The sequence below is a fragment of the Podarcis pityusensis genome, assembly GCF_964106645.2.
Source record: "Podarcis pityusensis genome assembly, chromosome: 1".
Classification (NCBI taxonomy): domain Eukaryota; kingdom Metazoa; phylum Chordata; class Lepidosauria; order Squamata; family Lacertidae; genus Podarcis; species Podarcis pityusensis.
Genome location: NC_138028.1, coordinates 135,156,996 through 135,181,294, shown reverse-complemented (window position 1 = coordinate 135,181,294; position 24,299 = coordinate 135,156,996). Strand labels below are relative to the sequence as shown.

The following is a 24,299-nucleotide window of genomic DNA, read 5'->3' as shown; positions in this document are numbered from 1 at the left end:
GAGGGGAAAGATCTCGACCATATATATTTATTGTGATATCCACAGGCTTTCCCGCCTCACCCAGATGCTTGGCAATATACCTTTGAAATAAAAAACAACAACCAAAAATAGGTTGTTTGGCTTACAGTATCCTGCAGAGAACTTTAATTCTGCAGGATACCATTGTATATAAATTCTTTTCTCTTTCATCGCTAAAGAATGGCATGGCGAAGAGCGTTACGTAACAGAAAACTAAGAATAGTCCCCAAGGGGATAGTGACAAAACATGAAAAGAATGATCTGGTTCTTTGCCAAGCCAGCTTTCCTTTATGCTGCTATGGAAAAAGCACTTCTGAAAATGAGCAGCTTGCTTGGTCGGCGGTCACTGAGGGCCAACCACACTCACGGGGCAGCAGGGAACACAGCTGCTTCTTGAATCTTGCTACGGCTTGCACACAAAGGTCCCCCCTGCAAACTTAGGCTGTCCTCACACACTCTCAAGCCTAGAGCTGCTGCTGTTTTCCTAACACTGTCCAAGAAACACACACTGATTGAAACATAGAAATGTCCTCTAATGCTTATCCATTCATTTTAGTTGTCTCAAAGACCATCTACCAAAGGAACAATACAGTGGAACCTCGGTTGTCGAACGCTTCGGAAGTTGAATGGTCTTCCGGAACGGATTATGTTCAACAACCGAGGTTCCACTGTACCAGCCTTAACACGCTATGCAAGGACACCAGAGCCACACTCAGATGTGATGGCACAGCTATAGCTTGTTCTATACACTGTTGAACAGGACACAATCTGTCTTGCAGATTAGCAAAGAAACCATGGTTTGCTTCACCCAATGTTGGTTTGATGCCCCACCATCTCCTCTGTGAACACCTGGCTGACTGCAGTCAGTCACTGTAAGAAAGAAGACCCTGGATTAGATAGAGCTTTGCTCTGATCCCACAGGGATGAATTGTTATCCTGGTTGTCTTTGCAAGGGTGGAGGGTTGCTACAGCCTCACTGCATCACCATTTTCCCTACCCATAGCAGGCTACAGAAACAGGGTGACCACTCTCAGCATACCCCCCAGGCCAACCGCAGTCCTCAAGCCTCCCTGCCTTCCTAAACATGCCACACAGAGGCTTGCTGTCACTGTTCCTTAACCCAGAGTTTCCCAGCCTTGGGTCTCCAGCTGTTTTTACACTACAATTCCCATCATCCCTGACCACTGGTCCTGCTAGCTAGGGATAATAGGAGTTGTAGTCCAAGAACAGCTGAAGATCCAAGTTTGGGAAACTGCCTTAACCCTTCCTCTCAAGACATTGCCTACCTGGGCAGCCCCTCAGACTTCTAATGAAATCTGCTAGCAGCCCCAGATTTGTGAAAATAAAAATCAAGTGCAAGCAGAACTTGGTCAACAAGGGAGAATTGAGAGCATGTCCTACTACCACAAAGAGTGGAGGGAGAAGGGCAGCAATAGCCATTTTAAAAAAGAAAGAACAGAGGACGGCCTTGAACTTTTTTTTTAACAAATGCTCAAAATGTCAGGCCCCCACCCAGCAAATTTTACCCATGATTAAACCCTACTGGAAGCAGCGTTATGTGATTGACTTGGGGCCACGTAACTACCAGTGCTGCTACCAGTGGCTCTTGGTCATGACTAACTTTGGCTGATTTATGTCCTTATCTTTTTGGAAATGGTTCTCTCTCCTCAGGGCAGATTTGGAAAGCAGTGAAGAAATCATGTTTCCCCTCCTACTTGCAGAATAAGAGATTACACTGCACTAGAGGGCAGCTCTGCTAACTAGATTACACAGGATTTAGTTACAAATCCCTATCCTAGAGTATTTCACCTGCAAAATGGCTTAGGTGTCTAGCACACGGTAGAACACTTTGATGATTTCCACAGATGGCAATGTACTTCACAAAGTGCAGGAAGTAGCCCAGGGCAGAAAACACAACTCTAATGGTGTGACATTTTTAAGAACTATAACAAATAAAATAAGTTAGAAGCAATAAATTGATTCTTTCATCACCTCAGTAGTATACATACTGTGTTTCCCTACAGTTCTGTTAAGGTAGCTGAAGCAGATAAGGCAGCCTGCAATGCTGGATTCGCCCCCCAAAACTGCCACCATTCTAGAAGCCTGAAGAAGCTACTTTAAAACGTTCTGCTTCTGGCACTTCCCTGCTCATTTTATTTGGCAAAGAGGTGTGCTCTCGGAGACTCAGGTGCTGCAGTTACTATTCCAAACATGGTTGGTAACCTTTAAATATAAACTAACTTCCAATCAATGTTCTAATCCTGTGCAAAACACATTACTGGAGTATTTGAACACATTTAGTTTCAATTCAGCTGCACGGATTTAATCTAGGGGGGGGAATCAATCCATATATGAATTAGCGGTTTCTAGATTTCTGTGGCATTATTACGGAGGGCTGATCTCAGAGACAGACTGGTTCCAACTCCACCACCTTTAATCTCCCAACACTGCTATAGATGGGTAGTCAGACTAAAGTTTTACAATGTAGCAGCAGCTAGACCATATCAGCCACACACTCAAGTACAGTGGTGCCCCGCAAGACGAATGCCTCGCAAGACAAAAAACTCGCTAGACGAAAGGGTTTTTTGTTTTTTTGAGCTGCTTCGCAAGACGATTTTCCCTATGGGCTTGCTTCGCAAGACGGAAACGTCTTGCAAGTTTGTTTCCTTTTTCTTAACACCGTTAATACAGTTGCGACTTGACTTTGAGGAGCAACTCATAGAACGCGGTGTGGTAGCCTTTTTTGAGGTTTTTAAAGACTTTGGTGATTTTTGAAGCTTTTCCAAAACTTTCCCGACACCGTGCTTCGCAAGACAAAAAAAATCGCAAGACGACAAAACTCGCGGAACGAATTAATTTCGTCTTGCGAGGCACCACTGTACTGGTGTCACCCCAAGAGCAGGGTTGCCATATTTTGAAGAGAGAAAAAGAGGACACATTTGTCAGCGGTGGGGGGGGGGTGCAGGAGTGGGCACATTCTACAATGCCCCTTCAAAATATACAAACACAAGGACCTGGTCCTTTCCTGAGTCATGCAAGACTCACACAGCATGAATATGTTTTGCACTTGGTTCTTTAGTACTGCGTAGGCAACATAAAGAGTAGCCCACTCCCGGACATTTTAGAAAATTCAAAAAATCCAACCAGACAGAAATTTTACCCCTGAGAAAGAGGACACGTCCTGGAAAAAAAGAGGACATATGGCAGTCGAGAGAGAGAAAAGGGGAAGGGAAAAAATGATTCTAATGTGACAAAAAGACCAAAATGCAGAACTTGTCTATCGGTGAAATCTGATTAAATTATGCATAATAATTCTGTGCAGCAGAAAATTAAGATCCTGCAAAAGACTCCAGTGTTTGGAGAAAGAATGGAATCAAGCAATATATTTTTATTCAGGGATTGAAACTTTATGCCCAACAAAATGAGCTACACTTACACTGCGATTGCCAGCAAAATGGACAGCTATCTTTTCCTTACTACTTCCTTTCAGCATGATGACTTAATACTATTTGCTGTTGTAGTTGCATACTTGACTTTATCTTATAAGACTTGACATAGATGATCACTTAAGGCTATGGAAAGCCACTTAAAAATGAGGATCCGAGTCCAGAGGATGGGGAACTTGTGGCTCTAAGCCTCCCTTCCCCCTCCCCACCCCCTCCAGCCTCCCAATTGATCAGTCTCGGAAAGCTAAACCAAGATCCAAGAGCTATTCTGAAACTTTGTTCTAGTTGCTTTCGGATTTAGGGCATAACACAAAAAACCAAATGGAATCTATTAACTTCAAGTCACCATTTGTGATTGCAAATCTCATGTTTGGATTATACATAATTCCTGCTTCACAAAATGCTGAAGGGATTTTAAAGATAGCATAGGGACACCATTTTGCAACACTGTTGACATCACTACCAGCCTTTCCTGTATTTGAAAGTCAGACATGTGGGATAAATAGGCAGTTTTAACTTCTACCAGTGTTAGCAAATGAGATATATAAGCTAATTGCCGAATGGCACCTTAAACCTTGGTTACGGTTGCCACAATGCAATGTCTAGGTGTCATTTGTTGCAATGAAATTTATTGTTTTGCAAAAAAATATTTTTCATTTCATTTCTACACAGCTTTATATTTTAAAGAATAATCTCAAAGCAGTTCATGACACATTAAAACATCAAATAAAGCAATCCGGAATAAAACAATTGCAAGCTTCAAGGAAAATATTTCAGATCTTTCTCTAAGTGACGTTTTGCTTTTCCCATATTTATTTATTTACCTACTTAATTTATAGAGCTGCCCTTAGCAGAAGGACTCTAGGGAGCCAGTGTGGTGTTGCGATTATTAGAGTGTCAGAGTAGGCCCTGGGGGATCAGGGTTCAAATCCCCGCTCGGTCATGGAGCTCACTGAATGACCTTGGGCCAGTCATAGCCTCTTAGCCTACCTTGCCGGGTTGCTGTAGGGATTAACTGGGAAGGTGGGTGATCCATGTATTCCCTGGAGAAAAAGGTGGGATAGGACTGCAATAAATGAGCTCTTCTGCTCACCTGCTAAGAAAGCTAGAGGGGGCACTGGGTGGAGATGTCAGTCGCCAACCGAGCATCCAGAGATCTCCACATGGTCGCAATTGAACCAGCGCCAGTCGCAAAATGCGCCTGGCTAACACTGCCTGGAAGATGAGGAGCATCCACAAGTACAGGAGGCTTCCTGTTTCAGATGTAGCAGCTGAATGTCAGAGCAAGAAGAAAGAGCTGTGCAACGACAGCGCCAGGACTGAAGGACTTGCAGCCCTCATGCGACTTGTCTTTCCTCTTCACGGCAGTCATGGCTGTAAAGGACCAAGATGTCCAAACAGTCACACTGTTGTATGGGGGCAGGAAAAATAGTTACATGCAATAGGATTGATAATCAATTACCCTTTATCCTACAGGGCCATGTTCACAGGTCTATGCCAAACTATGCAGTGTCCTTGCAACTCCCCCATTTGAAATCTTGCAGTCCCGCAACAGTGAAATAGCACCTACTTTTCAAGCAGCATACTGACCAGGAGCAAAATTTAAGACTATTACCAACCCCACTCCCGGCCTCACAATACGGATGCATTTTGCCCATTGTACTTTCAGCTTCAGAATAATTATGTAAACAGCAGTCCATCTTTCCAGATGGATTCACTACCTGTGAAGGCAAGGAATTTAACTCTGTGTTTCAGTTTCCATCTACAAATGGAAACTGAAGCAATTACATAGTGAAATTTCATGAGTGCAAAACTAGGGCAGACCTCAGCTCAGACTAAGGAAAAAGTAAGGAAATATAAATGCATCCTAGTTATAGTTGGGAGTCTCCTCCTCTTGAAAGCAGTGGGGAAGCAGGCATATTGACACAGTGCAAGCCAGAGTCGAGAAATCAGACATGCTGGCTGGATGCTAAAAAGAAAGAAAACAGAGAAGGAAAGAAAGAGTGCTAAGCCCAGGAACAACTTCTGTCTCAGCTAGTAAGCTGAACACACCAGGGACTTCACAGAGAGCTAGGACTGGTAGGCATTAGCATGAATGTGATGAAATGAAAGCATATTAAAATTAGAAAGCACTAAACTGCAGCTAAATCACTGGCTACTACTTGCTGGAATCCAAGTTAAATGTTAATAAGTAAATGTATTCCAATAAATTGTTAGCCTGGGGGCTAAGAGCACCACTGCAGAATAGGCATCACTCAAGAGCTGGTGGAGCCACATGGCGTCTGTATAGCTCAAACATTCCAGGTCACAGATGCATGCTCTTGAGAAATATTCTTGAAAGCCACCACATTTGGGCCATAACATTCTTGCACGCAGAAAGAAAACAGCATCATTGTCCTATTGACAAAAACAAAAACAAAAAAACACCTCCCTGAGGCCTGAAAAAATCAAATTTGCAATACTGGGTTTTTTAATGTGCTAGAAAGGGGCAGGATGCAAAAAAATGCTCCACAGGCTTCTGGAAATCCTGGAAAACAGGCTCCACAAATAAAAAGACTAGACATTTAAGACCCCTGCACAAATAAAAATCAATATTTGTGTGCGGTGATGGCAGACACGCATCTGGAAAAGTTGATTGCTAGATAAAACCTACATCCTTTTGTTCATGTTGTTCTAGCCAGCATGGTTTGGAGAGGAAGACTACACATTACACACAAAAGTATGTAAGAAAACCCCAACACCTTTTATCTTAACAAGGGGCCCCTGAGCTGAGATGCCACAGGGGTGTGTATCTGTGACACATACCTGCCTATTCCTCCCACCACCTGCTTTCCCTCTTCTTCAAATTATGGCCCCTTGCAGGTTTCTTTCTCCACAAATATTGCACTAGCAGATAACCACAGCTAACCAGTCTTCTCCCCGGCTCAAAGATACATAGGTTTTTCTTGCCAGGTAATTATAACTTATGAATGACAAAACATAATAATTAATAAATCAAATAAGTAACAAATCAAAAGGATTTCTCCTAAAGTCATTCTCTCACCATATATGGTGGACCCAGGGAGGCCCTCATTTGTGTGCGCCCTCCATGTGGGCTCCAGACAGTGGCAATATGAGAACGGGGCCTTTTCTGCAGTGGCTCCCCATCTGTAGAATGCTCTCCCCAGGGAGGTTCATCTAGCACTTTCACAGTATATCTTTAGATGCCAGGGGGAAGCGTTCCTCTTCAACCAGGCCTTTGGATGATTAATTTTCTACAGCCTTTTAAATGTGTTTGTAGGGTGATGGTCATCATTTTGTTGTTTTTATTTTAACTATTTATTTGTGCATTTATCTTGTGAACTGCCCCGAGATCCTTCGATGAAGGGCGGTATATAAATCTAATAAATAAATAAATAAATAAATAAGACCTAATTACAAACATTAGCTCAATAAACATTAGCTTTCAAAACTGCAGGAACTTAGGACAGATTTTTATATTTAAGCATGCCTATATGCTGAGGACACCTCTCTCTGTAACATCCAAAAAAAGGAGAGGCCTTGCAAGTCCTGGACTGATGCCTAGACTCTGTGGTGAGCCAAAAAGCTGGATCCTGGCGAGACAGAGGCACTGTGAGTGGGTGGTTCACAACCCTGGATAATTGGTCAACTGCCTGCTATGGACGGGGCTGTACTTTCCCCAAAGAGCAAGTTTGTAGTGGCTCATGGACTCATCTTTGTTGCTAGAGGTCCAAGTGACCTTGGTGGCTAGGTGTGCTTCAACTACCAGCTTCAGCTAGCAGGACAGATGTGGGTGTTTCTGGATTGGTATAGCCTGACAGCTGTCATCCATGCGCTGGTAACATCCAGGCTGGATTACTGCAATGCGCTCTTTGTGGGGCTGCCCTTGAGGTGGGTCCAGAAGCTGCAGCTGGCAGGATATTGCCAACAGGTCACCCCACTGTTGAAAGAATTGCACTGGCTGCCATCAGCTACTGGGCTAAGGTTAAGGGGCTGGTTTTGGTGTAATTGGTGTCCCTTGCAGCCCTGGCCTCCTTTGGCTGGAAGGGCAGGATATAAGTTTAATGAATGAAAATAAATAAATATCTGAGCCCCACCATATAGTTAAAAAAGACCTCAGAGATTCTTAAGCAGCAAAGCAGACTCACACTGCACCTAGGTCAGTGTCACCCAAGGTTTACTTAGGCAGAGTTTGCAGGCTCAGCTGCAATGGCCTGTGTCTGATCCACACAGTCCATGAAAGGCAGAATTCTCAAAATCACTTCAGGCAGTTTGCTTATCTTCTCACAAACAGAGCCGCACAGTTAGAGGGAATAAAACAAGTGAGCAGAGGGTTTGTTTCTTCCACGCTGTCACCACACATAAATATTAAGGGACCGTCTCTTCAAACACCATCATTTGCAAGCAAGGGTGCCAACTTGAGTAAAATAGGGGAGGGGGCAGGTAAGCCCCACCCCACATAATTAACACAGTGTACACACACACCATTTGAAAGGCAACGCCCATCAACTTGGGGGGGCACAGCCCCTCAAATATTTTATTGGGTGGGCCGAAGGGACATTGGCCCCTTGGAGTTGGCTCCTATGTTTGCTGGATCAGGACTGAGCCAGGAAGTCACTCATGTTGGCATGCAGCTCAAGTGCTGCCCCTCAGAATCCCCTCACCTGCCCTGTACTTTTAAAGCATCATCACTTCAAGCAGTCCTGGGCTCCCCCAAAGAAGCCTGTCAAGGAAAATTGTCAGGAGACCCCTATTCCCCCCAGTGCTACAATTTCTACACAGTGACAATCAACCCCTCTTCCCAGGGAACTCTGCAGATTGCAGCCCTTTGAGGGGAACGGGGTCTTCCAACAATGCTGAGCACCTTAACAAACTATAGTTCACGGGGTTCTTTCAGGGATGTTTAAAGTGCTATGGTGCTGCCTTAAATGTAGTGAGGTTAGGGTCTAAGAGAGGGATGGGTAATCTTCCACCATCCAGAGGTTGTGACTCAAAGTCCCATCACACACACACACACCCCGTCAGCATGGACAAAGGTCAGGGCTGATGGAGCTGTGGTGCAGCAACATCTGCCGGGTAGTGCATTAAGCGGCATTGGTCACTGTACACCAAATCTTCCGATGTACCAAGAGTCCTGGATTTGTGTCTGCTGCAGCCTCTTGGGCAGGCAAAATGTCCTGAGCGGGACCTGTCTAGAACTGGATACTACCAAAGTTCTCTCAGAACTTGAAGGCAAATAGCCCGATCAGCGTGATGCCAAGTAAATGTTCTGCTGCCCCCTGCTCTGTGGGAATAAGTAGGGTGTGTGGAGAAGAAACTAAAGCACTAAGAACTGATTTGCCCAGTACAATAAGAGAGGTCATCTCTACTTTCTGACTCCTCACCAGCAGCCTTAGCCAACAGCTTTGAAAGTTTAGCTATCCCCATGCAAATACTAAAATGTCATAAAAAGATTGTTTTTCTAATCCGGACTGAGTTTCTAGTTTTATAGTACATTATAAATACTTAAATGTCTCTATCATCTCAGTAGATGTAAAGGGGTTTGGGGAGGGCACATAACGCAGGAACTGTTTGCGCTGCTATTCAGGTTGCTGCAATGATTTACACAACTGAAGAACAACCTTTTGCCCGTAAGCACTTTTTTTGCTACTACTAGTTATAGTAAAGTTTAAAAAAATAAACAAAAGCATCAGCAGAATATAATGTCCTGTAAATATCATGGAGGAATGGCCAATTTTTTCTGCTGCTTTGTATTAGAAGATTTGGGTGCAACTTATAATAGGCTGCTTGGATAAGGATAATAAACAATGATAATTTTATTTATATCCCACTCTTCAGAGATAATTGAGAGCAGTTCACGCAATACAGCAACAAAACCTAGTAATTTAAGCAATTTAGCAAATACAATGAAAACCACAGCACACCCATCTATAATCTATAATCAACCATCTATAATCAACCATACAAAATACAGCCATGGACAGAAACAAGCCAGACCACCAGCCAACACAGAATTACCCCTCCCCAAAGGAACCGGATCATACTGATCACATTTCTCCTCCTGGTTTTACTAACATTCCCCCTTTGCGGTGCTATGCAGGAGATCCTCAGAACAAAGCCTGGTTAAACTTTTGGTGTAAAAATTCGACTTAAGAGTGGGGTTCAGAAGAACAGCCATTGTTTTCAACACATCAGATAAGCCTTCTCCACGTGTACTCGACCGACTTCACTAGGGCTCACTCCCACGATCACAGCCTCGGGGAACTGCGGCGGGTTCTTCTTCTGGATCCGCAAAGCCACACGGGGCGCCGGAAGGAGGCGCCGTCCGGGGCCCCAAAGGGAACCCGCCGACCCCACGGGGCCAGAATTTCCCTTCTTTGCATCCAGCCCGGGCAGCCCCCCGGCTCCATCCGCGTCGCTCGCCCCCCAGCTGCTCTTCCCATTCTCCAAGGAAAGGAGACCACCCCGAGCCGGATGAAGCCACCAGCACGCCGGGCGCTCCGAGCGAAGGACCGGGGGCGGCCGAAGGCTGGCCGGGGAGCGGCGAGTCCCCCTCCGCCCGAAAGGCGAGCAGCGGCGCGCCGGGGAGCTCCCTCGAGGGGCGCGGCGCCTGGGCCCGGCGCCTGGGCTTCTCCGCCCCGCTCCCAGTCCGCATCCCTGGGGGGGATTGCAGACCCCAGCCAGCATGGTCCAAGGGAGAGCCCCCCCCCAGTCCCCCCAAAACAACCCCGGATCCCCGCCCCGCCCCGCTCGCTGCCCGCCTCCCTCGGGGTCCTCCGCGCACCAGCCCTCCAGCCCAGAAGCTTCACTTCGCCCCCTCCCTGACCCCGGACTTGGAGGGAGGTGTCCGAGCCCCGCGGGAGGGGGAGCTCCCTTACCTCCTCCGCCGGCCGTCGAGCCGCCCGCCCCGGGGCCAGCAAGGAGGGCAGCGCTCCGGCGCCCAGCCCCTCGCCTGGTCCGGCCGGGAAGGGAGCCGAGCAGGAGGCGAGGCTGGCGGGCGAGCGAGCGAGCGCCTCGGCGTCCCCTCGACGTCCGCGCAGGGACCTCCTCGCTGATGTCACTGGAGGGGCCGGGCGTGGAAGGGGGACGCCCCGCCGCGAGGAGGAGGAGGAGGAGGAGGAGGAAGGCACCCAGCCGGGATCCGCGCCCCCCCCTCGGCCCCGCGGGAAGCGGAGGGCTGGCGAAAGCGCCAGCGGAAACCCCCCCCCCTCCGGGCTCCCTGGCATTGAAGGGGAACGTAAAAAACAAGAAGCGAGCGAGCGGGAGCCTTGCCGTTTCCCCCGTGGATTTGGGAGGGCTGTGCAAGGGGCGCCCTCCGCCTTTCGGGGGGGGGGGAGAAGGAGGGCCAAGCGCCACGGCCAAGCCCCCAGCCTCTTTCTCCGGGTCAGGAGAACGATCACGGAAAAGATGGTGGAAGGAGGGTCTGACCCCCCCCCCCGGGTAGGACTTGGAGGCAGAAGGTCAGGTCACCCCCACTCGGGAATAAAGAAGAGGGTCACCACGGAGCTGGAGAGTTGCTTAAATATACATACATTTTACAAATAACAAAATTCCTTCGGTGGTTTTCTTTTTTAACTGTTCTCCATCCATTAATGAGAACTGAACTTCCTTCTGAGAATTATGGAAGGGGAGAGAAAATGTTGGGATTTTCAGAGGTGGGGTATAGGATTGCCACCTGTCCTCTTTAATACAGGATTGTCCCTTATTTCAGAGTAAAACGTTGTGTCCTATATTGGTTCAATACAGGACAGTTTGCCCTTTATTGCCTCTTTCTCCTGTGTGCCAAGTTAAGGATCCTCTCCAATTGCCTGCCTCTGCTCTTGCAGGGAAGGCTTTGCCGGCTTGGCTGGAGAAACTGTCTCTCCCATCTTTCCTTTCCTTTTTTCTCCTTGCTCCCTCTCCCCATTCCACCCCAAGGAGGAGCAAACCAGGGCCAGGCTTCATGTTGTCCCTTCCAGTTCCCTGCAGCTTTGGCTGGGTTAAGGTGGCATCTGCAGAGTTGCAGCCTGGGAGCACTGCGCCCCTCAGAGACAAACAGGTTCTGAGGCTCTAGAAGCAAGCGGTTTGTGTTGGTGTAGCCCAGTTCTGAACATACAGTAGTTATTTATCTGCATTATATTTGAGAGAGGAGGGTGGGAGTGAAGTTGCTCCCCACAAGGCTTTCTCACCCCCCAGCCTGCCACTCTGTCATATTTTCTCTCTTTTTCAGAAATTTGACATGTGGAACAAAGCTCTCCCCCTCATCAGAATATGCCCGCCTTTATTTATTTACTTTGCTCTGGCCTGCAAGTGTGTGAAAGGGTTTGTGAAAAGTCATGTAAATTTCAGCTCTGGGTTGCAAAGCATAGACAGATCTACAAAATAATAATAACAATTGTGTGTGTTTGTGCAGTGACAAATTCCAGAGGGGCCGTATGGCTGGGCTGCAGTAGATCATAATGGAGTGCTTTGAAGTAATTTCAGCACCAGGTGGAAAAGAAAATTGCTGCCCCCCCCCTCCACCACCACCACTCCTACCTGCATGCCACCATCCTCGCTTGTCTTTTGCTAGAACAAAGGTGGCAACCCTAGCAGAGTACCATGTATTTGTGGCCCTTACCATACCTTCCAGGTTGTCAGAGCGTGTCTGTGAGAACTCCTCTAATCCTCTCAGTGGTCGGCAGCCTTCTTGGGTGTCCACACTTCTTGAAAGCCTCCGTCATAGGCTGGGTTTTTCTGTAGGAGCATGCTGATAAAGCAACTAAGCACAATGCCACAGCAACAAAATTATAGAAAAATTCCAGAACACCTTCCAAGTGAGGCAGAAAAATGGAAGTTTATTTTGTAGATGAAGAAAACTTTCAGTAAATTGAAGGAGGGATATTGGCACACTGCTGTTTTGAAGTAATACACATTACTATCTCAAGAGGGTAACCCCAAGTCCCTTAAGTTCAGAGTCTTAAAATTACTTAAATGCCTCATTTCCCTCCCTCCTCTATTCCTGACTCTTGTCATGGTCTCATCTGCACAGGGGCTTTTGTGAATTCAGTCCAGGCAGCTAATATATTCTCCTCTGCTGCAGCCACTGAGGAGCAGCAGGCATCTTTCAGAGAAGCAAAGCAGACTGCCCAAATATCTCAGGGCTGTTTATATCCTGCCCATCTTCCCAAAGGAGCCTCAGAAGTTACTCATTGAGTTCAATATACCGGTACTTCTGCATGTATGGGAATAGGATTGCAGCTTCATATATGTTTCCGTAACTAGCTAGCCAGGAATCAAGTTTGTGACAGTAGCAGAGAGTGCAGGTGATAGGAAGCTGAGCTATTGGTGAATTTCCCCCTACATTTTAGAGAAGCAGGCGTGATGATTTCATCTTTATATGCTTGATAGAATCCATCCTTTGCAGCACTGCAGGTTTGATAACTCCAGAACAATCACCTACTGCAGAGCGATGCAAGCAGGATCTGCCAACCCAAAACAGCGTAAGAGCCATGATGTGCTTTTGTCCCATCTCCTGCAATCTGCTACTTGCCCCATCAAACAGTGGAGGAGAGGGGGGAAATGATTTGTCTTCTTCTTTTGATCAGCTTCTGTATGTATTTGGAAGAGCTTCACTTTCCTCATTTGCCTTTGCATCACCATCTATTCCAAGAATGCAGTGATCAGTGAATGGCTCTTAGCAGGGGGGGGGGCATTCAGGGGCAAACTGCCCTGCTAGAACTGGTCAGAGGAGACATTACACTTCTGCACAGCCTCTTGTACTGCAAACGGACAAATGGAGAAAGTTCACCCCCCTCCAGGCTACCACATACCAGTGTTGTAGGGAGGGTGAACATAATTTTAGCTAGGATTGCCATTTTCCCCAAAGTGAAAATCCAGACAGAGTTGCTGAGCCTTTCTTGAGAACACCCCCCCCCCCCAAAAAAACATTTTGGGGCTTTTCTTTGATTTTTTTCAGATTTTAATAATAAAAATAGCCTAACTTGCCATATGTCCATGCTTTTGGCCAATTCAGCAAATATCCACCCAGATGCCATTTTTCTGAGCAGCCCTATTTTAGCAGTGTTTCCAGTGTGGAAGTATATTCACTATGTTTTTGTCAGACATAGTATTCTCTCTTGAGTCTAGGTCAGGGGAAACATGCTTCATGTTTTTAGGAGAAGCTGGATGAATATACTGTAGCACTGTAGAGCTGGGAACTGGTCCCTAAGCATATCTGTTTTAAAAATTATTCTATTTTTTAAATATATATGTTTTTAAACTCTAGTCATTGATCTGATTTATTGCCTGCCCCTCAGCATGAGGCCCCAGGTGGGTTGCAAAAAAATTTAAAGGCAATATTTACAACACTTAAAAAATTACAATCAAGAAAATTTGGAGGATGCTGAAATGTGTGTCTCAGGTGCCCTTCTGTGGGGAGGGAGTTTCACAATGTGTTTGTACAGGCACCACTTGGGGAAAAAATTAAAAAGACAATAGAGCTGCCCACTTGAGTGGTGGGGAGAGACTACTGAACTGATTGGTCTGTAAAGTGGACTGGGAAGCTGCAGGAAGGTTGGGCTCCATCAGCTGGACAGAAACAGCTCCAGGGGAAGCCCACTTGCCCCTGTGCAGCTCCAAGTAAGCAGGCAAGCAGGGAGCTTAGCTGGGTGCCTGGGGCAGGAACCTCACTTTCAGGCAAATGCCACTGTGGGTTTTCAGCATCAGTTCTAGAATATTTTCAAGTGAATCGGTTTTATTTTTTCCATTCAACTTTCCCTGAAAAACTGTTCTGTGGAATGAAATGTTCCTGACAATGCAAGTATCAGTAATCCACTCCATCAGTTCATGCAATGCAGCTAATGATTAACAATGTTGTTGTTGCATCTTTCACATAATAGCTCCATCACTGGGAGTTTTCAGCATGTGCTCATTTTGTTTACGCTGGCCTTTTCCAAGCAGGCAGGCAGCTGCGAGCAGTCAGAGATGAAGTCATCACCACATGGATGTTCACCTGAGCCCATTCTTAACAGATTGCTTAAAAAGAAGGAAGTGGAAGCAGCTCTTAAAAGGCTAAAAATAGGAAGGGAAGAATGCCAAAGAAAAGACCCGCTGCATGTATGATCTAGCCCAGTGAAGTCCTTGTAAGTCCCATTTCTGTCTCTTTCCCAGTGAGCTTATAATAGTGCTTCTTTCTGGCACAATAATGTCTAGAGTCAAATGAAGCAGAAATCTGCGGCTGAAAATCAGAAACGATACCAAAACCTTAAAGAGAGATTCAAAGATACAGTGTATAACACTGAAAGGATGTTTTCTTTCCTGCAAAATAATCGAGAACACAGTGTATCCCGTTAGATGATACACAAAACCATAACACAAGATCCCTTTTATTGTTGAAGGCCTTAAATAGGCTATTCTTTATTGCAGGCATGTTCCATTAATAGTGTGCTATTGTACTGCTTTGTGTAGAGAATTATTGTTTTCAGAATAATCACTGAAGGGCACATTTTGCTGCTGTTGGTAGAAAGCTTGCTACACTTCACTTTTTCTTTTTTATATATTATACTTATATGTAGGAAGTATGTTCACTGTGAACCTAAACAGCTGGAATGATTTGGAAATGTACCCATTGACATGATATTAGGAAGCAACGTGAGACTGGTTAAACTCAGTGGTGCAGAAAGCTCTCAAGTAATGGCTCCTCCACCCCTCATTCTTATTTTAGGCTGAGAGGCAGACCGGATAGGAGATTGGTAGATCTGTGTTCAAACAAAGAACTGCCCAAGTCCCACTGAAAAAGCAGAGCTGAGGGAGTGTGAAAGAGAAGAGTCACAGAACCAAAAGGGGAGGGGTGCAGAGTCTCCGCAGACCTTCACTTTCCAAGCAGAATAGGGAGGATAGAGGGAAATGAGCCTAAGGTAGGGGATGAGTTCAGTGTCGTTCTCCTTCCTGTTAAAATTAGAACTCTCTCCTTTCTTTCTACACACAGAACTCCCACTGTCACTTACAGGTGGGTGTAACAACAACAACAACAACAACAACAACAACAACTGTCCATCTGACTGGGCTGCCTCAGCCAACTCTGGGCAGCTTCCTAACTTGGTTGCTCTCCTTTCTATCCTCCCAAACATACAGTGCGTTTCTTTCCTTTTCAGGCAATACCATGCATGCAAGCCAGACTCTGATGAGTAGGCATGGCAACAGACAGGATATTAGTACTGCATACAAGTCCCCACATCACACAAACAATTTATCTGATTTTCTGTGGGGAGAAATACACACTGGCATTTTGAGTTTAACAATGTTGTATGGATGCTTGAAATTGAAATACCTTATTGTCACTTGTACAACTTGTATACAGTGAGATTACACGAGCACCCCCCACTCAGCTCTCTTAGTCTTAATTCCCCTCATTTACTGACGCACGCACACCAAACCCGAAAGTCGGTTGCCCTGTTGTTATCTTTTCATTCAGCAGCCTGACAGCCCACGGATAGAAGCTGTTCTTTACCCTGTTGGCGCGACTAATCCTGCTTCTATATCTTCTGCCTGAGGGCAGGAGATCAAGAAAGTGCCAGCCAGGGTATGAATCATCCCTGAGAATTTTCCTCACTCTCCTGAGGCAACATTCTTCCGCTATTTCATCCAGCGGATTCACGGGGCAGCCCATAATATCTTGTGCTGTATGCTGCAATCATCATCATCATCATCATCACCACCCACCCCATCCCACAATAAACACCCAGCTGGAAGCACCCTAAGTTGTGATTGATGCCACTCTTGTCTGTTTACTGTCAACAAGGGTTGCAGGGGGCACACCTCTTAAGACCAGCCCAAGACATTTTCGTACTGGATCTTAATGGTACTTATCCTCCTAACACAGAGCATAACTCACTAGGAGATTTCCCTGCATAATTTTTATTGAATGAGCAGAAGCTGCATAAAATGCATACTGTGTTCCTGCTCATTTTGGAGTATTTTGTTCCACAAGTCAGGTCAAGCTGGTTCTTACCCTGCCTCGCTTAATGACATCCAAAATCTTCTGCCTGAGGAGTTGCTTCCTTGTAAGGCTGCCTTCGCCTATCCCTGCCCTGAAGTCTTGATTCCAAACTTGTCTAGACATTTCTCACGTATATTCAGAACAGGATGCTACAAGCAGCCACTGATGTTACATGTAGTAAAATACACAATCAGAATCTGAGAAAGCACTTGGCCACTCCACTGGATTCTCACCGCACAGCACAGCTCAGTTTTCTCAGCATGGCTTTGTTTGATACGCCTGGTGCGTGGAGCTTACCCCGCTAAAACATCTAACCATCCCATTGCTGCTGCAGTATCACCTAACGTGGCCCAGCAAAGGAATATTTCCTGAAATGCCGTCTTCCTCCTGTGAGCCACATGCGGCCAGTTCAGCAAGCTGTTTCCAGATGAGGAGCTGTTTGTGTAACGGTTTGTTTAATTTTGCAGGAGGTCCATGTGGCACTAGATCATCCACACACACACACACACACACACACACACACACCGCCCCCCACCCAGTGCTACACCCATCTTTTTGGTTATTGAAAAAAATGTGTTACGGAGAGAAAGAACATAATAACAACACAATCTCTTTGCAGGTGTGAACAGAAAAATTTACAGCTGAGGCCAGGTTGGGGGAGGGGGGGGGTGATCCCTGGCAAAGCTGGATGGTGTACTGAGATGCCTCTTCGTTCTTGATTTCTCATTGTGCATTTCCTTTTGTTTCCTGCACCACAAGTCCTTTCATTAAAGACTTTTGCCTGTTTTGCAATACTTTGCCTGTAGCACTTCAGCTCTCACAAACTCTTAATTAATTACTTCCTCTCCTGAAACAAGATGCCCTCAATTTCTATGCTGCCTCTGACTTTTTTTTTTTAATGGTAAGACCACAACAATATAAGGTAATTTTATTTGTGAAATTGACCAGAAAAATCAAGGGGACAGTTTAACATTGTCTAGAGAAATCCAGCAGGCCATTTTCCTGGCCCAGTTAGAATCTCCCATATACTCTCAGTGACAGGATCCCCAACTCACCCTAGGGCATTATCCCTGGATTGCAATTAAGCTCATCATCATTTAAAAAATAATAATCATAAAAGCTGACCACTATTTTGAGCAGACAAGCACTCCTGTCACTCTTTAAAAATAAAAGTACACAATGACACAGTTCCCAAAGCAATTTTCTGGTATTCTGTGTACCTTTTTGCCCATTCTATCTTTCATGGGAGAAGAAGAAAAAGAGAAGAGTTTGGATTTGATATCCCACCTTTCACTCCCTTTAAGGGCTAACATTCTCCTTTCCCTTCCTCCCCCACAACAAACACTCTGTGAGGTGAGTGGGGCTGAGAGACTTCAGAGAAGTGTGACTGGCCCAAGGTCACCCAGCAGCTGCAGGTGGAGGAACGGAGACGCGAACCCGGTTCCCCAGATTACGAGTCCACCGCTCTAACCACTACACCACACTGGCTCTCAGTGCATAAGCTTTCTCTAGCAATGGATTGCACCCCCCACCCCGCTTCATTATCTCTCTTCCTCTCCCCTCCCTCCCTTTTCACACCCCTGGAGCAAGGCTTCTTTCTTCCTCCTTATATTTGCACAATAATCCCTAGGATGGGGCTACTAGGAGCAAATCTGGTGCAGCTAAGAAAGGGATATTATTGCAAAAGTTGGGTGCCTCCGCCTCTCTCTGCCAAGCAAGATTCCTGGGGGTTCCAGGCACTGAGACTGTGATTTTCTGGTTTAGCCTGCATTTTAAATCTAACCTCTGTCATCTTCCCTTCAAAACTCAAAATGTTATTGTTCCCTATCTTTAGCAGTTATGGGTGCCTTGGCACCCACAAAGTCTGTTACACCAGATCTGTAACAATTCTTGATTTATAGCTGCAATTAGATGTGGTAAGAGAAAGATGCTTTTGTTGCCAGACAGCACCAGTGGGCATACACTGCATGTTCAGGCATCTCTTAATCCAGAGAAAGTACACAAGATAATTCATCTGTTAAAACTGGGTGAAGATACATGACATTTACAAATGTGGGTTCAAAAATCCCCTCACCAGTTTTCCCTGGCAACTTGCTGGTCCAACACCTGGGGTTGCCATAACATACCTAGTTCTGCCCAGGGTGTTTTGGTTTTTTATGGCACTACTGACCAGTATGAAGTACGGGTGCTTCTTTTGTTGCTACCCATGGCAGTCATTTTGTGTCAGTACTCATGGCACTTTTATCAATATATGAGCATCAGCACCTCATTTTTTAGGTAACATAAGCCCTGGTTCAGCCCATTTAACCTCTCTTTAGGGTATCCTGGGTAAGAGTCCTAGGCCCAGCACAATGGAACAACTGCACTGGCGCGTTGTCCTCACCCACGTCCTTACACCAGGGCTATTTTAAGGCTCCTGCACCAGTTACTGTTCCTCAGTCCTAGCAAGAGCCATTGTGCCACTCATCCATCCAACGTGGTTCGATTCATTGGCCTGAAGAAGTTTTTAGAAAGTCACACCTGTAAAAATAACATTTACAATCGAGTCTGAGTATTGAGTCAACAATAGATTATCTAGTTAGCACTAAGCATCAGGAAGTGCTGTTATGCAGACTCTCTGCCCTAACTAGTTTGGGAGATAGCAGGATCTCATTCTTTAGTGCATCTAAAGATAGCTGGCTTAGGTGCATCTGAGAGCAAGAGGACATGGAATTATTGGGCAAAGCCTGAACATGTGCCTAAAGCTGCTAATTAATATGCAAAAGTTGATGTTTTTCTTTTCATCCTAAAATAAGCAGGGGTTAATTTAGGATGAAATTTTAATAGGATTGTCCCTCAGGTATATTGTCTAGACAGAAAGGCAGAATGAGAGCTAGTGAGTCATTGTAGTGTAAAAGAGAGAGTTTTTCCAGGCAGACTGAGGTTCTACACTGAACCAAGAAGCAACCTGGGTGAGTCTGGGCCAGTCATTCTCCCTCAGCCACAGGTTACTGTTGTTTAGAGGGCTTATTTTAAAATAGTGCTTACCATCTGCATTTTTGTTAGCATTTGTATCATGATCACCAACATTTCTCCAATGAAAATAGGGATGTCCTATTCAATAATGATAATGATAATAATAAACCACACCCATCTGACTGGGTTCCTCCAGACAGTCTGGGTGGCTTCCAACATATATAAAAACATAATAAAACATTTAAAAACTTCCCTATAGAGGGCTGCCTTCAGAGGTTTTCTAAAGGTTGTGTAGTTACCTATCTCCTTGGCTCAGGGGTCGCATAACTCCACACCTTCCAACATTTTTCCGATGAAAATAGGGACATCCTACCAGGGGCGCCATCAGGGGTTGTGGGGTCAAGGGACCCTCAACATTTTCAAGGAGGGGGCTGGGCCCCCTAATTCTGTGGTGTCCATGCATGCATGCCACAGGGTGTGCTCGCATCACTCTCGCATGCCATGGGGCGTGCTTGTGTCATGCACACTTGGAGGGTCTGTTGTATTAAAAATCTTTAAATTTTGTTTAAAAATATTGTCTACATGTGCCCTTTTAATCAATCAAAAGGTTTTCAAGGGGAACTTCCAGAGACTGAGCCTGGACATTCTGTAATCAAAGCAACTACTCCGTGGTCTTTCCTCAGACCTCAAAGTTGACCAGAAACGGTGCAAATGAGAGTTTCAGATCAGGACTGAGTCATTTGCCAGTATCTGACTGAACTAGCAGGCGTCAAGTAGGGAAGAGCAGATCCATATAAATGTAGCTGCCATCGTACTGTGTCTGTTGCTTGCTGTTGTAATAGATTTAACATGAGGCTGCATTTTAAAATGCAATGTACTTGTAGCCTCTGGTGGTACAAGTATTATGACAGCTAGTAAATCACTACAGTGCTCTTTGCATTGCCTTGTTCTTTGCTGGTGCTTCCTAAATGTGGAGATACTCAGTGCCTGCTCTCATGCCTTATTTTCAGCACAGCACTGATTGCCAGCATGGGAAACAGAACAGATTAGTTTTATCTTGCTCACCCACTCTGTTGTGAGTTGCATCCCTGTGTCGGTTCAAGAGTATAAACTCAGGGCCCTCCTGTTGTATGGAGTCTGCAAAAAGGATATGAAGCACAAATGGGTGGTAACATTTATTCCATCGTCAATAGTGATTGTTACGAAGTACCAGTTGATCTGCCCCCACAAATTTGTCCAGAAATAATAACAACAATTGTATTGTTTATACCCTGCCCACCTCTTTTGTAGAACTCTAAGTAGGAGACAGGATATTGCAGCTGTCTGAACAATAAACTTGATTCAGAACTTGGCATCTGCACACTTTGGCTGTGATCCTAGACATACTTACCCAGAAATCAGTCCCACTGAACTCATTGGGGCTTGCTTCTGAGCAGAGTAGGCATACACAGGACTCAAGAATAATTAACAGGGCACAGACAAGGTCAACATTTATATTCTGGATACAAATGGCCTCCACGGGACTTCTCCATTGTGTCCACTGATAGTTTGCAGTTGATTGTCAATTGATTTTGGGCTCTCTCACCACTGCCTACCATTGCGCCCAACTCCTATCCTAACCTCCTTGACCAAGGTGGTACTCTAGTTAGTGATATGGGATTTTGTTCAGGTTTGCTTACCAACAACCTCCCTGCCTGCCTGCAGCTTTACCAAGAATAGGTGGCCCTCCTACTAGGTACCTATTAGGTGTCAGGTCCAGCCCCCCCCCCCATGAGGCAGAGTGAGGCAGTCACTCCAGGCTTATTTGGGGTATCATGAAAGGTAATTTGTTGATGTTGTTTACTGTTAGAGAGGAGATTTTCTGATTCAGTTGGGATTTTTTGTCTCAAGTGCCTTGGGTACTGTGCACATTGAATGGGGGCGGAGAGGGGGCGGAGAGGGCTTGTCATTGGGAGTTGGCCAGTGACCTCATGCCTCTCCAAAAGAGCCAGGACACAGTTTGCCCACTGTCCCCTTGAGAGGTGCTTCTATTCAAGGTGGATCAGAAGAAGCCTGATTCCTTCTCTTGCTATGCTGAGGATATCTACATTGCTTCATTTAGACACATAAACATTTAATGACTCAGTAGGGAAACATAAAATATTCAAAAGTCATTCTCTGACTTAGCAAAAAATGAATCAAGGCTGTTCTGGGGTAATACATTTTCAGAATGTGAAGATCAATCAGCAGTTCATCATGTCACATTTCAACATTATGGCAACTTTCCCTTTCCAGGCCAACACTAAATCAAAATGAATTACAGAAGGAATTTCAGATTGGCACAATATGATTACCTGAGCTGGACGCTTGCCATGAAATGATGTCTATCATTCTTCTTCTTGAAAAGTTTCATTAGGAACACTGGCTATGGCTAAGGCTTCAGTTCTCTCTTCATAGCCCCTTCCAAATTAAGGCCACAGCTGCAGCAGCCACTGCCATTGCAGGCCCCCCACATAGTTTGCATGTGGTGTGTCTTGGGATCAATTATGTGGGGCGGGGCTTATCTGCCCCCCATATTTTATTCAAGTTGGCATCCCTGAGTGTTGGTGTGTTAAATAGGATTTATTCCCAGGTGAATGGAATTGCAGGTATGTAGGCTAACATCTGTTAATTGGCTGTAGTTCGACAATATCCTTTTTGAGGTAAGGCAACCAGAACTTTACACAGTATTCCAAGTGCGGTTGCATCATAGATTTCTCCAATGATATTATCAGTTTTATTTTCAAGCCATTTCCTAATGAATCCTATGTTAGCATTCATTAGAAAAGGGACTAAAAATGTAAGCAGGATTTCTTAACCGTTTTAGAATGCCTTTTAAGACACACAGGCTCCCAAGCGCTTGGAATCCTTTGAAGGGGAGAGTGCTGGAGACTTAGGCATTGCTTTCAGTGCTCAAATTATTGGAGGAGGTGTTGGGAGGGAGCTTAATGAAGTTCTCAACTTCCTAATAAGATGTACTGTCAAACAAATGTAAATGATAATGTTTTCCTAGACAATTCCCAAAGTTTGAATGAACTCTCCACTGCAAGTTGCAAGTTAGAACTGTTTGCATTCAGCCATGGCTTGGCTTTCTCCTGCACAGGAACCTCAGATAATTCATTTACTTGATCTCTAGAAGCCAGCTTTTAAGAAAGAAAAGTATCAGTGCAGACTTGTCAAGGAAAAGCTTTTCCCTGTGCTGCTGCTGACATCTTCCCTGCGCAGTGGGCACTGTTTCCTTCACACTGCAGGACACTGATTTCTCTGTTTCTTCCTGAACTCACTCCTGTGTTTGCTTGAAAACTTTTGCAAAATGATTGTTTTTGTGTGTGGCAAATGTGGCAGGTCTGTCCAAAACAGAGCATTGCCTGAATCTGTGTGTGCTTCCACAGTCACTGATGTCGCCTTTTACAGTTTCATTCTGGCTATTCCTTGCACAGTTCAAATTACAACCTTCCATCCTGACTGATCTGACCCCTCACACTGTTGCCCTGTTGCAACGTCCAGTGTCTTGCTCTCACTCCAACTTGGCAAATTCTGATTGCTTTCCCCAAGATGAAATCCAGGTCCTCAGGGCAATATTTTTCTTAGTCCTGAATCCTGAGTACCAATTACAACTTGATCTTTAATTAGTTAATTAATCTAAAAGTTCTCCATAATTACATGGCTGAAATTACATTCTAAAATCCATAAGGAAAGATTCAAATGTCCCCCACTCCTTCTGGGCTTGCATATTGACCTAGCTCAGTTGGTAGAGCATGAGACTCTTAATCTCAGGGTTGTGGGTTTGAGCCCCACACTGGACAAAAGTTTCCTGCATTGAAGGGGGTTGGGCTAGATGATCCTTGTGGTTCCTTCCAATTCTCTGATTCTATTTAGTTAAACTTTGCAGGGTGAAATATTCCTGTAATTCGTGTAACTCTGTCTCATAAAAAGGTTTCTTCAACTATGCTTGAAGAAAGAGGAAGAACAAGCAGATGGTAGGTCCTCTGTGTGGAGAAGACAAAGAAATGCTATTGGGTGTCAGAGAGAAGGTGGAACTGCTCAACACCTACTTTGCCTCTGTCTTCACCTGTCCAGGAATGGCCTGAAGACGAGGACTGGGAATGGCAGACAAGCTTCTCTCTGATGCAGAGCTGGAGGGGGAAGAGTCACCTTCCTTGTCCACAGCATGTTCAGAAGCAGAGAGACAGAAGCCGAACAGCTTAGGGAGGAGTTACCCAGTTTCAAGATAATGACAAGAGAGCAAGAGGGGAGGGGGCAGCTAGTTGAGACATCTCTTGAGAGCATGGAGGACCCCCCCCCCCCTCACCACAGACTTGGAGGTCCAAACATATCAGAGAGCAGAGGAGTCAGAGGGAGGGAGGAACTTCTTGTTGGCGCCCAAAATGCTGCAGAAGCTGGAAGGAGGATTAGACTAGCCAACTGCCCTCCTTCCAGAGAGCTGTGTATTTGTGCTTACAACATGATGCTGTAATAGAAGGACTACAAATCTATCAACTGCTTGTTAATTCTTATCTGTGAAGTTACCAAAGGGAGGGCTCACCACGCATGACATCACCCAAAAGAAAAGCAGTGCCCAACCTGGTGCTAACAGGTTAAATGAAGTAAGGCAGGAGCTGCACCCCAAAATAGGAAAAGATGTGGCAAGGGAACACCCAGCTACTTTAAAGGAATTTGAATCTCCAGGACCTGATGAGCTCCACCCAAGGGTACTAAAGGAGTCTGTGGATATAATCTCAAAGCTTCTGTCTATGTGCATTCTTGGAGAACAGGTACGGTCCGTGCAGACTGGAGGCAAGCAAATATTGCCCCTACCTGCAAAGCGGGTGGGGGGGAGAAGACCTTGGTCACTACTGACCAGTCAGCTTGATGTTGATACCAGGAAAGGTCCTAGAACAGAT

General features: G+C 45.4%; 1 protein-coding gene and 1 long non-coding RNA gene across 3 annotated transcripts in view; one reads left to right on the top strand and one right to left on the bottom strand.

The window, feature by feature from the left end:
- Window positions 1-10,499, bottom strand: part of SH3BP4 (SH3 domain binding protein 4) — a 38,513-nt gene extending 28,014 nt beyond the window's left edge. Inside the window, exon 1 of one of the 2 annotated variants that reach the window (XM_081016357.1) lies at window positions 10,343-10,499. The gene's annotated coding sequence lies outside the window, so the exon portion shown is untranslated. Of the gene's footprint in view, window positions 1-6,507; window positions 6,805-10,342 lie in introns of those variants that run through there. The other variant, XM_081016358.1, reaches the window with a different exon arrangement.
- LOC308484753 overlaps window positions 1-24,299 on the top strand; it is a 210,990-nt gene that overhangs the window by 109,245 nt on the left and 77,446 nt on the right. The window lies entirely within an intron of this gene.